The sequence below is a fragment of the Vipera ursinii genome (genome assembly GCF_947247035.1).
Source record: "Vipera ursinii genome assembly, chromosome: 10".
Classification (NCBI taxonomy): Eukaryota; Metazoa; Chordata; class Lepidosauria; order Squamata; family Viperidae; genus Vipera; species Vipera ursinii.
This window is the reverse complement of record NC_139520.1, coordinates 391278-408768: the sequence shown is the minus strand read 5'-3', so window position 1 is coordinate 408768 and position 17491 is coordinate 391278.

Below are 17491 nucleotides of genomic sequence, written 5' to 3'. Positions count from 1 at the left end.
TTTCGAATTTGAGCTCTTTCTGCAATGAGCACTTTTCATGCTATAAGCACTTTTTCCTAACAAATGCAAGATATAACATTGGCTATCTCCGCAAGGAAACATCAGATCTGCAAAAGTTATGGTTTTTTGGTCTTCGGGGAGCATGGGGAACATGAATATGTGTTTGTTTTTCGAATTTGAGATCTTTCTGCAATGGGCACTTTTCATACTATAAGCAGTTTTTCCTAACAAATGCAAGATATAACATGGGCTATCTCCGCAAGGAAACATGAGATCTGCAAACGTAATGGTTTTTTGGTCTTCGGGTTGGATGGGGAACATGAAAATGTTTTTGTTTTTCGAATTTGACCTCTATCTGAAATGAGCACTTTTCATGCTCTAAGCAGTTTTTCCTAACAAATGCAAGATATAACATTGGCTATCTCCGCAAGGAAACATCAGATCTGCACAACTCATGGTTTTTTGGTCTTCGGGGAGGAGGGGGAACATGAATATGTGTTTGTTTTTCGAATTTGAGATCTTTCTGCAGTGGGCACTTTTCATACTATAAGCAGTTTTTCCTAACAAATGCAAGATATAACATGGGCTATCTCCGCAAGGAAACATGAGGTCTGCAAACGTTATGGTTTTTTGGTCTTCGGGGAGGATGGGGAACATGAATATGTTTTTGTTTTTCGAATTTGAGCTCTATCTGAAATGAGCACTTTTCATGCTCTAAGCAGTTTTTCCTAACAAATGCAAGATATAACATTGGCTATCTCCGCAAGGAAACATCAGATCTGCACAACTCATGGTTTTTTGGTCTTCAGGGAGGATGGGGAACATAAATATGTGATTGTTTTTCGAATTTGAGCTCTTTCTGCAATGGGCACTTTTCATACTATAAGCAGTTTTTCCTAACAAATGCAAGATATAACATGGGCTATCTCCTCAAGGAAACATGAGATCTGCAAAAGTTATGGTTTTTTGTTCTTCGGGGAGGATGGGGAACATGAATATGTGTTTGTTTTTCGAATTTGACCTCTATCTGAAATGAGCACTTTTCATGCTATAAGCAGTTTTTCCTAACAAATGCAAGATATAACATTGGCTATCTCCGCAAGGAAACATCAGATCTGCACAACTCATGGTTTTTTGGTCTTTGGGGAGGAGGGGGAACATGAAAATGTGTTTGTTTTTCGAATTTGACCTCTATCTGAAATGGGCACTTTTCATGCTTATAAGCAGTTTTTCCTAACAAATGCAAGATATAACATTGGCAATCTCCGCAAGGAAACATGAGATCTGCAAAAGTTATGGTTTTTTGGTCTTCGGGGAGGATGGGGAACATGAATATATGTTTGTTTTTCGAATTTGACCTCTATCTGAAATTAGCACTTTTCATGCTCTAAGCAGTTTTTCCTAACAAATGCAAGATATAACATTGGCTATCTCCGCAAGGAAACATCAGATCTGCACAACTCATGGTTTTTTGGTCTTCGGGGAGGAGGGGGAACATGAATATGTGTTTGTTTTTCGAATTTGACCTCTATCTGAAATGAGCACTTTTCATGCTCTAAGCAGTTTTTCCTAACAAATGCAAGATATAACATTGGCTATCTCCGCAAGGAAACATCAGATCTGCACAACTCATGGTTTTTTGGTCTTCGGGGAGGAGGGGGAACATGAATATGTGTTTGTTTTTCGAATTTGAGATCTTTCTGCAATGGGCACTTTTCATACTATAAGCAGTTTTTCCTAACAAATGCAAGCTATAACATTGGCAATCTCCGCAAGGAAACATCAGATCTGCTCAACTCATGGTTTTTTGGTCTTCGGGGAGGAGGGGGAACATGAATATGTGTTTGTTTTTCGAATTTGAGCTCTTTCTGCAATGGGCACTTTTCATACTATAAGCAGTTTTTCCTAACAAATGCATGATATAACATGGGCTATCTACGCAAGGAAACATGAGATCTGCAAACGTTATGGTTTTTTGGTCTTCGGGGAGGATGGGGAACATGAATATGTTTTTGTTTTTCGAATTTGAGCTCTTTCTGCAATGAGCACTTTTCATGCTATAAGCACTTTTTCCTAACAAATGCAAGATATGACATTGGCTATCTCCGCAAGGAAACATCAGATCTGCAAAAGTTATGGTTTTTTGGTCTTCGGGGAGCATGGGGAACATGAATATGTGTTTGTTTTTCGAATTTGACCTCTATCTGAAATGAGCACTTTTCATGCTCTTAGCAGTTTTTCCTAACAAATGCAAGATATAACATTGGCTATCTCCGCAAGGAAACATCAGATCTGCACAACTCATGGTTTTTTGGTCTTCGGGGAGGAGGGGGAACATGAATATGTGTTTGTTTTTCGAATTTGAGATCTTTCTGCAATGGGCACATTTCATACTATAAGCAGTTTTTCCTAACAAATGCAAGATATAACATGGGCTATCTCCGCAAGGAAACATGAGATCTGCAAACGTCATGGTTTTTTGGTCTTCGGGTTGGATGGGGAACATGAATATGTTTTTGTTTTTCGAATTTGACCTCTATCTGAAATGAGCACTTTTCATGCTCTAAGCAGTTTTTCCTAACAAATGCAAGATATAACATTGGCTATCTCCGCAAGGAAACATCAGATCTGCACAACTCATGGTTTTTTGGTCTTCGGGGAGGATGGGGAACATGAATATGTTTTTCTTTTTCGAATTTGAGCTCTTTCTGCAATGGGCACTTTTCATACTATAAGCAGTTTTTCCTAACAAATGCAAGATATAACATGGGCTATCTCCGCAAGGAAACATGAGATCTGCAAACGTTATGGTTTTTTGGTCTTCGGGGAGGATGGGGAACATGAATATGTTTTTGTTTTTCGAATTTGAGCTCTTTCTGCAATGGGCACTTTTCATGCTATAAGCAGTTTTTCCTAACAAATGCAAGATATAACATTGGCTATCTCCGCAAGGAAACATCAGATCTGCACAACTCATGGTTTTTTGGTCTTCGGGGAGGATGGGGAACATGAAAATGTGTTTGTTTTTCGAATTTGACCTCTATCTTAAATGGGCACTTTTCATGCTTATAAGCAGTTTTTCCTAACAAATGCAAGATATAACATTGGCTATCTCCGCAAGGAAACATCAGATCTGCACAACTCATGGTTTTTTGGTCTTCGGGGAGGATGGGGAACATGAATATGTGTTTGTTTTTCGAATTTGACCTCTATCTGAAATGAGCACTTTTCATGCTCTAAGCAGTTTTTCCTAACAAATGCAAGATATAACATTGGCTATCTCCGCCAGGAAACATCAGATCTGCACAACTCATGGTTTTTTGGTCTTCGGGGAGGATGGGGAACATGAATATGTGTTTGTTTTTCGAATTTGAGATCTTTCTGCAATGGGCACTTTTCATACTATAAGCAGTTTTTCCTAACAAATGCAAGCTATAACATTGGCAATCTCCGCAAGGAAACATCAGATCTGCTCAACTCATGGTTTTTTGGTCTTCGGGGAGGAGGGGGAACATGAATATGTGTTTGTTTTTCGAATTTGAGCTCTTTCTGCAATGGGCACTTTTCATACTATAAGCAGTTTTTCCTAACAAATGCATGATATAACATGGGCTATCTACGCAAGGAAACATGAGATCTGCAAACGTTATGGTTTTCTGGTCTTCGGGGAGGATGGGGAACATGAATATGTTTTTGTTTTTCGAATTTGAGCTCTTTCTGCAATGAGCACTTTTCATGCTATAAGCACTTTTTCCTAACAAATGCAAGATATAACATTGGCTATCTCCGCAAGGAAACATCAGATCTGCAAAAGTTATGGTTTTTTGGTCTTCGGGGAGCATGGGGAACATGAATATGTGTTTGTTTTTCGAATTTGAGATCTTTCTGCAATGGGCACTTTTCATACTATAAGCAGTTTTTCCTAACAAATGCAAGATATAACATGGGCTATCTCCGCAAGGAAACATGAGATCTGCAAACGTTATGGTTTTTTGGTCTTCGGGTTGGATGGGGAACATGAAAATGTTTTTGTTTTTCGAATTTGACCTCTATCTGAAATGAGCACTTTTCATGCTCTAAGCAGTTTTTCCTAACAAATGCAAGATATAACATTGGCTATCTCCGCAAGGAAACATCAGATCTGCACAACTCATGGTTTTTTGGTCTTCGGGGAGGAGGGGGAACATGAATATGTGTTTGTTTTTCGAATTTGAGATCTTTCTACAGTGGGCACTTTTCATACTATAAGCAATTTTTCCTAACAAATGCAAGATATAACATGGGCTAACTCCGCAAGGAAACATGAGGTCTGCAAACGTTATGGTTTTTTGGTCTTCGGGGAGGATGGGGAACATGAATATGTTTTTGTTTTTCGAATTTGAGCTCTATCTGAAATGAGCACTTTTCATGCTCTAAGCAGTTTTTCCTAACAAATGCAAGATATAACATTGGCTATCTCCGCAAGGAAACATCAGATCTGCACAACTCATGGTTTTTTGGTCTTCGGGGAGGATGGGGAACATAAATATGTGATTGTTTTTCGAATTTGAGCTCTTTCTGCAATGGGCACTTTTCATACTATAAGCAGTTTTTCCTAACAAATGCAAGATATAACATGGGCTATCTCCTCAAGGAAACATGAGATCTGCAAAAGTTATGGTTTTTTGTTCTTCGGGGAGGATGGGGAACATGAATATGTGTTTGTTTTTCGAATTTGACCTCTATCTGAAATGAGCACTTTTCATGCTCTAAGCAGTTTTTCCTAACAAATGCAAGATTTAACATTGGCTATCTCCGCAAGGAAACATCAGATCTGCTCAACCCATGGTTTTTTGGTCTTCGGGGAGGAGGGGGAACATGAATATGTGTTTCTTTTTCGAATTTGAGATCTTTCTGCAATTGGCACTTTTCATACTATAAGCAGTTTTTCCTAACAAATGCAAGATATAACATGGGCTATCTCCACAAGGAAACATGAGATCTGCAAACGTTAGGGTTTTTTGGCCTTCGGGGAGGATGGGGAACATGAATATGTGTTTGTTTTTCGAATTTGAGCTCTTTCTGCAATGGGCACTTTTCATGCTATAAGCAGTTTTTCCTAACAAATGCAAGATATAACATTGGCTATCTCCGCAAGGAAACATCAGATCTGCACAACTCATGGTTTTTTGGTCTTCGGGGAGGATGGGGAACATGAAAATGTGTTTGTTTTTCGAATTTGACCTCTATCTGAAATGGGCACTTTTCATGCTATAAGCAGTTTTTCCTAACAAATGCAAGATATAACATGGGATATCTCTGCAAGAAAACATGAGATCTGCAAAAGTTATGGTTTTTTGGTCTTCGGGGAGGATGGGGAACATGAATATGTGTTTGTTTTTCGAATTTGACCTCTATCTGAAATTAGCACTTTTCATGCTCTAAGCAGTTTTTCCTAACAAATGCAAGATATAACATTGGCTATCTCCGCAAGGAAACATCAGATCTGCACAACTCATGGTTTTCTGGTCTTCGGGGAGGAGGGGGAACATGAATATGTGTTTGTTTTTCGAATTTGAGATCTTTCTGCAATGGGCACTTTTCATACTATAAGCAGTTTTTCCTAACAAATGCAAGATATAACATTGGCAATCTCCGCAAGGAAACATCAGATCTGCTCAACTCATGGTTTTTTGGTCTTCGGGGAGGAGGGGGAACATGAATATGTGTTTGTTTTTCGAATTTGAGCTCTTTCTGCAATGGGCACTTTTCATACTCTAAGCACTTTTTCCTAACAAACGCAAGGTATAACATGGGCTATCTCCGCAAGGAAACATGAGATCTGCAAAAGTTATGGTTTTTTGTTCTTCGGGGAGGATGGGGAACATGAATATGTGTTTGTTTTTCGAATTTGACCTCTATCTGAAATGAGCACTTTTCATGCTCTAAGCAGTTTTTCCTAACAAATGCAAGATATAACATTGGCTATCTCCGCAAAGGAAACATCAGATCTGCACAATTCATGGTTTTTTGGTCTTCGGGGAGGAGGGGGAACATGAATATGTGTTTGTTTTTCGAATTTGAGATCTTTCTGCAATGGGCACTTTTCATACTATAAGCAGTTTTTCCTAACAAATGCAAGATTTAACATTGGCTATCTCCGCAAGGAAACATCAGATCTGCTCAACCCATGGTTTTTTGGTCTTCGGGGAGGAGGGGGAACATGAATATGTGTTTCTTTTTCGAATTTGAGCTCTTTCTGCAATTGGCACTTTTCATACTATAAGCAGTTTTTCCTAACAAATGCAAGATATAACATGGGCTATCTCCGCAAGGAAACATGAGATCTGCAAACGTTATGGTTTTTTGGCCTTCGGGGAGGATGGGGAACATGAATATGTTTTTGTTTTTCGAATTTGAGCTCTATCTGAAATGAGCACTTTTCATGCTCTAAGCAGTTTTTCCTAACAAATGCAAGATATAACATTGGCTATCTCCGCAAGGAAACATCAGATCTGCACAACTCATGGTTTTTTGGTCTTCGGGGAGGATGGGGAACATGAATATGTGATTGTTTTTCGAATTTGAGATCTTTCTGCAATGGGCACTTTTCATACTATAAGCAGTTTTTCCTAACAAATGCAAGATATAACATGGGCTATCTCCGCAAGGAAACATGAGATCTGCAAAAGTTATGGTTTTTTGTTCTTCGGGGAGGATGGGGAACATGAATATGTGTTTGTTTTTCGAATTTGACCTCTATCTGAAATGAGCACTTTTCATGCTCTAAGCAGTTTTTCCTAACAAATGCAAGATATAACATTGGCTATCTCCGCAAGGAAACATCAGATCTGCACAACTCATGGTTTTTTGGTCTTCGGGGAGGATGGGGAACATGAATATGTGATTGTTTTTCGAATTTGAGCTCTTTCTGCAATGGGCACTTTTCATACTATAAGCAGTTTTTCCTAACAAATGCAAGATATAACATGGGCTATCTCCGCAAGGAAACATGAGATCTGCAAAAGTTATGGTTTTTTGTTCTTCGGGGAGGATGGGGAACATGAATATGTGTTTGTTTTTCGAATTTGACCTCTATCTGAAATGAGCACTTTTCATGCTCTAAGCAGTTTTTCCTAACAAATGCAAGATATAACATTGGCTATCTCCGCAAGGAAACATCAGATCTGCACAACTCATGGTTTTTTGGTCTTCGGGGAGCATGGGGAACATGAATATGTGTTTGTTTTTCGAATTTGAGATCTTTCTGCAATGGGCACTTTTCATACTATAAGCAGTTTTTCCTAACAAATGCAAGATATAACATGGGCTATCTCCGCAAGGAAACATGAGATCTGCAAACGTTATGGTTTTTTGGTCTTCGGGTTGGATGGGGAACATGAAAATGTTTTTGTTTTTCGAATTTGAGCTCTATCTGAAATGAGCACTTTTCATGCTCTAAGCAGTTTTTCCTAACAAATGCAAGATATAACATTGGCTATCTCCGCAAGGAAACATCAGATCTGCACAACTCATGGTTTTTTGGTCTTCGGGGAGGATGGGGAACATAAATATGTGATTGTTTTTCGAATTTGAGCTCTTTCTGCAATGGGCACTTTTCATACTATAAGCAGTTTTTCCTAACAAATGCAAGATATAACATGGGCTATCTCCTCAAGGAAACATGAGATCTGCAAAAGTTATGGTTTTTTGTTCTTCGGGGAGGATGGGGAACATGAATATGTGTTTGTTTTTCGAATTTGACCTCTATCTGAAATGAGCACTTTTCATGCTCTAAGCAGTTTTTCCTAACAAATGCAAGATATAACACTGGCTATCTCCGCAAGGAAACATCAGATCTGCACAACTCATGGTTTTTTGGTCTTCGGGGAGGATGGGGAACATGAATATGTGTTTGTTTTTCGAATTTGAGATCTTTCTGCAATGGGCACTTTTCATACTATAAGCAGTTTTTCCTAACAAATGCAAGATATAACATGGGCTATCTCCGCAAGGAAACATGAGATCTGCAAACGTTATGGTTTTTTGGTCTTCGGGGAGGAGGGGGAACATGAATATGTGTTTGTTTTTCGAATTTGACCTCTATCTGAAATGAGCACTTTTCATGCTCTAAGCAGTTTTTCCTAACAAATGCAAGATATAACATTGGCTATCTCCGCAAAGGAAACATCAGATCTGCACAACTCATGGTTTTTTGGTCTTCGGGGAGGAGGGGGAACATGAATATGTGTTTGTTTTTCGAATTTGAGATCTTTCTGCAATGGGCACTTTTCATACTATAAGCAGTTTTTCCTAACAAATGCAAGATTTAACATTGGCTATCTCCGCAAGGAAACATCAGATCTGCTCAACCCATGGTTTTTTGGTCTTCGGGGAGGAGGGGGAACATGAATATGTTTTTGTTTTTCGAATTTGAGCTCTATCTGAAATGAGCACTTTTCATGCTCTAAGCAGTTTTTCCTAACAAATGCAAGATATAACATTGGCTATCTCCGCAAGGAAACATCAGATCTGCACAACTCATGGTTTTTTGGTCTTCGGGGAGGATGAGGAACATGAATATGTGATTGTTTTTCGAATTTGAGCTCTTTCTGCAATGGGCACTTTTCATACTATAAGCAGTTTTTCCTAACAAATGCAAGATATAACATGGGCTATCTCCGCAAGGAAACATGAGATCTGCAAAAGTTATGGTTTTTTGTTCTTCGGGGAGGATGGGGAACATGAATATGTGTTTGTTTTTCGAATTTGACCTCTATCTGAAATGAGCACTTTTCATGCTCTAAGCAGTTTTTCCTAACAAATGCAAGATATAACATTGGCTATCTCCGCAAGGAAACATCAGATCTGCACAACTCATGGTTTTTTGGTCTTCGGGGAGGATGGGGAACATGAATATGTGATTGTTTTTCGAATTTGAGCTCTTTCTGCAATGGGCACTTTTCATACTATAAGCAGTTTTTCCTAACAAATGCAAGATATAACATGGGCTATCTCCGCAAGGAAACATGAGATCTGCAAAAGTTATGGTTTTTTGTTCTTCGGGGAGGATGGGGAACATGAATATGTGTTTGTTTTTCGAATTTGACCTCTATCTGAAATGAGCACTTTTCATGCTCTAAGCAGTTTTTCCTAACAAATGCAAGATATAACATTGGCTATCTCCGCAAGGAAACATCAGATCTGCACAACTCATGGTTTTTTGGTCTTCGGGGAGGAGGGGGACATGAATATGTGTTTGTTTTTCGAATTTGAGATCTTTCTGCAGTGGGCACTTTTCATACTATAAGCAGTTTTTCCTAACAAATGCAAGATATAACATGGGCTATCTCCGCAAGGAAACATGAGATCTGCAAACGTTATGGTTTTTTGGTCTTCGGGGAGGATGGGGAACATGAATATGTTTTTGTTTTTCGAATTTGAGCTCTATCTGAAATGAGCACTTTTCATGCTCTAAGCAGTTTTTCCTAACAAATGCAAGATATAACATTGGCTATCTCCGCAAGGAAACATCAGATCTGCACAACTCATGGTTTTTTGGTCTTCGGGGAGGATGGGGAACATAAATATGTGATTGTTTTTCGAATTTGAGCTCTTTCTGCAATGGGCACTTTTCATACTATAAGCAGTTTTTCCTAACAAATGCAAGATATAACATGGGCTATCTCCTCAAGGAAACATGAGATCTGCAAAAGTTATGGTTTTTTGTTCTTCGGGGAGGATGGGGAACATGAATATGTGTTTGTTTTTCGAATTTGACCTCTATCTGAAATGAGCACTTTTCATGCTCTAAGCAGTTTTTCCTAACAAATGCAAGATATAACACTGGCTATCTCCGCAAGGAAACATCAGATCTGCACAACTCATGGTTTTTTGGTCTTCGGGGAGGATGGGGAACATGAATATGTGTTTGTTTTTCGAATTTGAGATCTTTCTGCAATGGGCACTTTTCATACTATAAGCAGTTTTTCCTAACAAATGCAAGATATAACATGGGCTATCTCCGCAAGGAAACATGAGATCTGCAAACGTTATGGTTTTTTGGTCTTCGGGGAGGATGGGGAACATGAATATGTTTTTGTTTTTCGAATTTGAGCTCTTTCTGCAATGGGCACTTTTCATGCTATAAGCAGTTTTTCCTAACAAATGCAAGATATAACATTGGCTATCTCCGCAAGGAAACATCAGATCTGCACAACTCATGGTTTTTTGGTCTTTGGGGAGGAGGGGGAACATGAAAATGTGTTTGTTTTTCGAATTTGACCTCTATCTGAAATGGGCACTTTTCATGCTTATAAGCAGTTTTTCCTAACAAATGCAAGATATAACATTGGCAATCTCCGCAAGGAAACATGAGATCTGCAAAAGTTATGGTTTTTTGGTCTTCGGGGAGGATGGGGAACATGAATATGTGTTTGTTTTTCGAATTTGACCTCTATCTGAAATGAGCACTTTTCATGCTCTAAGCAGTTTTTCCTAACAAATGCAAGATATAACATTGGCTATCTCCGCAAGGAAACATCAGATCTGCACAACTCATGGTTTTTTGGTCTTCGGGGAGGAGGGGGAACATGAATATGTGTTTGTTTTTCGAATTTGAGATCTTTCTGCAATGGGCACTTTTCATACTATAAGCAGTTTTTCCTAACAAATGCAAGCTATAACATTGGCAATCTCCGCAAGGAAACATCAGATCTGCTCAACTCATGGTTTTTTGGTCTTCGGGGAGGAGGGGGAACATGAATATGTGTTTGTTTTTCGAATTTGAGCTCTTTCTGCAATGGGCACTTTTCATACTATAAGCAGTTTTTCCTAACAAATGCATGATATAACATGGGCTATCTACGCAAGGAAACATGAGATCTGCAAACGTTATGGTTTTTTGGTCTTCGGGGAGGATGGGGAACATGAATATGTTTTTGTTTTTCGAATTTGAGCTCTTTCTGCAATGAGCACTTTTCATGCTATAAGCACTTTTTCCTAACAAATGCAAGATATGACATTGGCTATCTCCGCAAGGAAACATCAGATCTGCAAAAGTTATGGTTTTTTGGTCTTCGGGGAGCATGGGGAACATGAATATGTGTTTGTTTTTCGAATTTGACCTCTATCTGAAATGAGCACTTTTCATGCTCTAAGCAGTTTTTCCTAACAAATGCAAGATATAACATTGGCTATCTCCGCAAGGAAACATCAGATCTGCACAACTCATGGTTTTTTGGTCTTCGGGGAGGAGGGGGAACATGAATATGTGTTTGTTTTTCGAATTTGAGATCTTTCTGCAATGGGCACATTTCATACTATAAGCAGTTTTTCCTAACAAATGCAAGATATAACATGGGCTATCTCCGCAAGGAAACATGAGGTCTGCAAACGTTATGGTTTTTTGGTCTTCGGGGAGGATGGGGAACATGAATATGTTTTTGTTTTTCGAATTTGAGCTCTATCTGAAATGAGCACTTTTCATGCTCTAAGCAGTTTTTCCTAACAAATGCAAGATATAACATTGGCTATCTCCGCAAGGAAACATCAGATCTGCACAACTCATTGTTTTTTGGTCTTCGGGGAGGATGGGGAACATAAATATGTGATTGTTTTTCGAATTTGAGCTCTTTCTGCAATGGGCACTTTTCATACTATAAGCAGTTTTTCCTAACAAATGCAAGATATAACATGGGCTATCTCCTCAAGGAAACATGAGATCTGCAAAAGTTATGGTTTTTTGTTCTTCGGGGAGGATGGGGAACATGAATATGTGTTTGTTTTTCGAATTTGACCTCTATCTGAAATGAGCACTTTTCATGCTCTAAGCAGTTTTTCCTAACAAATGCAAGATATAACACTGGCTATCTCCGCAAGGAAACATCAGATCTGCACAACTCATGGTTTTTTGGTCTTCGGGGAGGATGGGGAACATGAATATGTGTTTGTTTTTCGAATTTGAGATCTTTCTGCAATGGGCACTTTTCATACTATAAGCAGTTTTTCCTAACAAATGCAAGATATAACATGGGCTATCTCCGCAAGGAAACATGAGATCTGCAAACGTTATGGTTTTTTGGTCTTCGGGGAGGATGGGGAACATGAATATGTTTTTGTTTTTCGAATTTGAGCTCTTTCTGCAATGGGCACTTTTCATGCTATAAGCAGTTTTTCCTAACAAATGCAAGATATAACATTGGCTATCTCCGCAAGGAAACATCAGATCTGCACAACTCATGGTTTTTTGGTCTTTGGGGAGGAGGGGGAACATGAAAATGTGTTTGTTTTTCGAATTTGACCTCTATCTGAAATGGGCACTTTTCATGCTTATAAGCAGTTTTTCCTAACAAATGCAAGATATAACATTGGCAATCTCCGCAAGGAAACATGAGATCTGCAAAAGTTATGGTTTTTTGGTCTTCGGGGAGGATGGGGAACATGAATATGTGTTTGTTTTTCGAATTTGACCTCTATCTGAAATGAGCACTTTTCATGCTCTAAGCAGTTTTTCCTAACAAATGCAAGATATAACATTGGCTATCTCCGCAAGGAAACATCAGATCTGCACAACTCATGGTTTTTTGGTCTTCGGGGAGGAGGGGGAACATGAATATGTGTTTGTTTTTCGAATTTGAGATCTTTCTGCAATGGGCACTTTTCATACTATAAGCAGTTTTTCCTAACAAATGCAAGCTATAACATTGGCAATCTCCGCAAGGAAACATCAGATCTGCTCAACTCATGGTTTTTTGGTCTTCGGGGAGGAGGGGGAACATGAATATGTGTTTGTTTTTCGAATTTGAGCTCTTTCTGCAATGGGCACTTTTCATACTATAAGCAGTTTTTCCTAACAAATGCATGATATAACATGGGCTATCTACGCAAGGAAACATGAGATCTGCAAACGTTATGGTTTTTTGGTCTTCGGGGAGGATGGGGAACATGAATATGTTTTTGTTTTTCGAATTTGAGCTCTTTCTGCAATGAGCACTTTTCATGCTATAAGCACTTTTTCCTAACAAATGCAAGATATGACATTGGCTATCTCCGCAAGGAAACATCAGATCTGCAAAAGTTATGGTTTTTTGGTCTTCGGGGAGCATGGGGAACATGAATATGTGTTTGTTTTTCGAATTTGACCTCTATCTGAAATGAGCACTTTTCATGCTCTAAGCAGTTTTTCCTAACAAATGCAAGATATAACATTGGCTATCTCCGCAAGGAAACATCAGATCTGCACAACTCATGGTTTTTTGGTCTTCGGGGAGGAGGGGGAACATGAATATGTGTTTGTTTTTCGAATTTGAGATCTTTCTGCAATGGGCACATTTCATACTATAAGCAGTTTTTCCTAACAAATGCAAGATATAACATGGGCTATCTCCGCAAGGAAACATGAGATCTGCAAACGTCATGGTTTTTTGGTCTTCGGGTTGGATGGGGAACATGAATATGTTTTTGTTTTTCGAATTTGACCTCTATCTGAAATGAGCACTTTTCATGCTCTAAGCAGTTTTTCCTAACAAATGCAAGATATAACATTGGCTATCTCCGCAAGGAAACATCAGATCTGCACAACTCATGGTTTTTTGGTCTTCGGGGAGGATGGGGAACATGAATATGTTTTTCTTTTTCGAATTTGAGCTCTTTCTGCAATGGGCACTTTTCATACTATAAGCAGTTTTTCCTAACAAATGCAAGATATAACATGGGCTATCTCCGCAAGGAAACATGAGATCTGCAAACGTTATGGTTTTTTGGTCTTCGGGGAGGATGGGGAACATGAATATGTTTTTGTTTTTCGAATTTGAGCTCTTTCTGCAATGGGCACTTTTCATGCTATAAGCAGTTTTTCCTAACAAATGCAAGATATAACATTGGCTATCTCCGCAAGGAAACATCAGATCTGCACAACTCATGGTTTTTTGGTCTTCGGGGAGGATGGGGAACATGAAAATGTGTTTGTTTTTCGAATTTGACCTCTATCTTAAATGGGCACTTTTCATGCTTATAAGCAGTTTTTCCTAACAAATGCAAGATATAACATTGGCTATCTCCGCAAGGAAACATCAGATCTGCACAACTCATGGTTTTTTGGTCGTCGGGGAGGATGGGGAACATGAATATGTGTTTGTTTTTCGAATTTGACCTCTATCTGAAATGAGCACTTTTCATGCTCTAAGCAGTTTTTCCTAACAAATGCAAGATATAACATTGGCTATCTCCGCCAGGAAACATCAGATCTGCACAACTCATGGTTTTTTGGTCTTCGGGGAGGAGGGGGAACATGAATATGTGTTTGTTTTTCGAATTTGAGCTCTTTCTGCAATTGGCACTTTTCATACTATAAGCAGTTTTTCCTAACAAATGCAAGATATAACATGGGCTATCTCCGCAAGGAAACATGAGATCTGCAAACGTTATGGTTTTCTGGTCTTCGGGGAGGATGGGGAACATGAATATGTTTTTGTTTTTCGAATTTGAGCTCTTTCTGCAATGGGCACTTTTCATGCTATAAGCAGTTTTTCCTAACAAATGCAAGATATAACATTGGCTATCTCCGCAAGGAAACATCAGATCTGCAAACGTTATGGTTTTTTGGCCTTCGGGGAGGATGGGGAACACGAATATGTTTTTGTTTTTCGAATTTGAGCTCTATCTGAAATGAGCACTTTTCATGCTCTAAGCAGTTTTTCCTAACAAATGCAAGATATAACATTGGCTATCTCCGCAAGGAAACATCAGATCTGCACAACTCATAGTTTTTTGGTCTTCGGGGAGGACGGGGAACATGAATATGTGATTGTTTTTCGAATTTGAGATCTTTCTGCAATGGGCACTTTTCATGCTATAAGCAGTTTTTCCTAACAAATGCAAGATATAACATTGGCTATCTCCGCAAGGAAACATCAGATCTGCACAACTCATGGTTTTTTGGTCTTCGGGGAGGATGGGGAACATGAAAATGTGTTTGTTTTTCGAATTTGACCTCTATCTGAAATGGGCACTTTTCATGCTATAAGCAGTTTTTCCTAACAAATGCAAGATATAACATTGGCAATCTCCGCAAGGAAACATGAGATCTGCTCAACTCATGGTTTTTTGGTCTTCGGGGAGGAGGGGGAACATGAATATGTGATTGTTTTTCGAATTTGAGATCTTTCTGCAATGGGCACTTTTCATACAATAAGCAGTTTTTCCTAACAAATGCAAGATATAACATGGGCTATCTCCGCAAGGAAACATGAGATCTGCAAAAGTTATGGTTTTTTGTTCTTCGGGGAGGATGGGGAACATGAATATGTGTTTGTTTTTCGAATTTGACCTCTATCTGAAATGAGCACTTTTCATGCTCTAAGCAGTTTTTCCTAACAAATGCAAGATATAACATTGGCTATCTCCGCAAGGAAACATCAGATCTGCACAACTCATGGTTTTTTGGTCTTCGGGGAGGATGGGGAACATGAATATGTGATTGTTTTTCGAATTTGAGCTCTTTCTGCAATGGGCACTTTTCATGCTATAAGCAGTTTTTCCTAACAAATGCAAGATATAACATTGGCTATCTCCGCAAGGAAACATCAGATCTGCACAACTCATGGTTTTTTGGTCTTCGGGGAGGATGGGGAACATGAAAATGTGTTTGTTTTTCGAATTTGACCTCTATCTGAAATGGGCACTTTTCATGCTATAAGCAGTTTTTCCTATCAAATGCAAGATATAACATGGGATATCTCTGCAAGAAAACATGAGATCTGCAAAAGTTATGGTTTTTTGGTCTTCGGGGAGGATGGGGAACATGAATATGTGTTTGTTTTTCGAATTTGACCTCTATCTGAAATTAGCACTTTTCATGCTCTAAGCAGTTTTTCCTAACAAATGCAAGATATAACATTGGCTATCTCCGCAAGGAAACATCAGATCTGCACAACTCATGGTTTTCTGGTCTTCGGGGAGGAGGGGGAACATGAATATGTGTTTGTTTTTCGAATTTGAGATCTTTCTGCAATGGGCACTTTTCATACTATAAGCAGTTTTTCCTAACAAATGCAAGATATAACATTGGCAATCTCCGCAAGGAAACATCAGATCTGCTCAACTCATGGTTTTTTGGTCTTCGGGGAGGAGGGGGAACATGAATATGTGTTTGTTTTTCGAATTTGAGCTCTTTCTGCAATGGGCACTTTTCATACTCTAAGCACTTTTTCCTAACAAACGCAAGATATAACATGGGCTATCTCCGCAAGGAAACATGAGATCTGCAAAAGTTATGGTTTTTTGTTCTTCGGGGAGGATGGGGAACATGAATATGTGTTTGTTTTTCGAATTTGACCTCTATCTGAAATGAGCACTTTTCATGCTCTAAGCAGTTTTTCCTAACAAATGCAAGATATAACATTGGCTATCTCCGCAAAGGAAACATCAGATCTGCACAACTCATGGTTTTTTGGTCTTCGGGGAGGAGGGGGAACATGAATATGTGTTTGTTTTTCGAATTTGAGATCTTTCTGCAATGGGCACTTTTCATACTATAAGCAGTTTTTCCTAACAAATGCAAGATTTAACATTGGCTATCTCCGCAAGGAAACATCAGATCTGCTCAACCCATGGTTTTTTGGTCTTCGGGGAGGAGGGGGAACATGAATATGTGTTTCTTTTTCGAATTTGAGCTCTTTCTGCAATTGGCACTTTTCATACTATAAGCAGTTTTTCCTAACAAATGCAAGATATAACATGGGCTATCTCCGCAAGGAAACATGAGATCTGCAAACGTTATGGTTTTTTGGCCTTCGGGGAGGATGGGGAACATGAATATGTTTGTGTTTTTCGAATTTGAGCTCTATCTGAAATGAGCACTTTTCATGCTCTAAGCAGTTTTTCCTAACAAATGCAAGATATAACATTGGCTATCTCCGCAAGGAAACATCAGATCTGCACAACTCATGGTTTTTTGGTCTTCGGGGAGGATGGGGAACATGAATATGTGATTGTTTTTCGAATTTGAGATCTTTCTGCAATGGGCACTTTTCATACTATAAGCAGTTTTTCCTAACAAATGCAAGATATAACATGGGCTATCTCCGCAAGGAAACATGAGATCTGCAAAAGTTATGGTTTTTTGTTCTTCGGGGAGGATGGGGAACATGAATATGTGTTTGTTTTTCGAATTTGACCTCTATCTGAAATGAGCACTTTTCATGCTCTAAACAGTTTTTCCTAACAAATGCAAGATATAACATTGGCTATCTCCGCAAGGAAACATCAGATCTGCACAACTCATGGTTTTTTGGTCTTCGGGGAGGATGGGGAACATGAATATGTGATTGTTTTTCGAATTTGAGCTCTTTCTGCAATGGGCACTTTTCATGCTATAAGCAGTTTTTCCTAACAAATGCAAGATATAACATTGGCTATCTCCGCAAGGAAACATCAGATCTGCACAACTCATGGTTTTTTGGTCTTCGGGGAGGATGGGGAACATGAAAATGTGTTTGTTTTTCGAATTTGA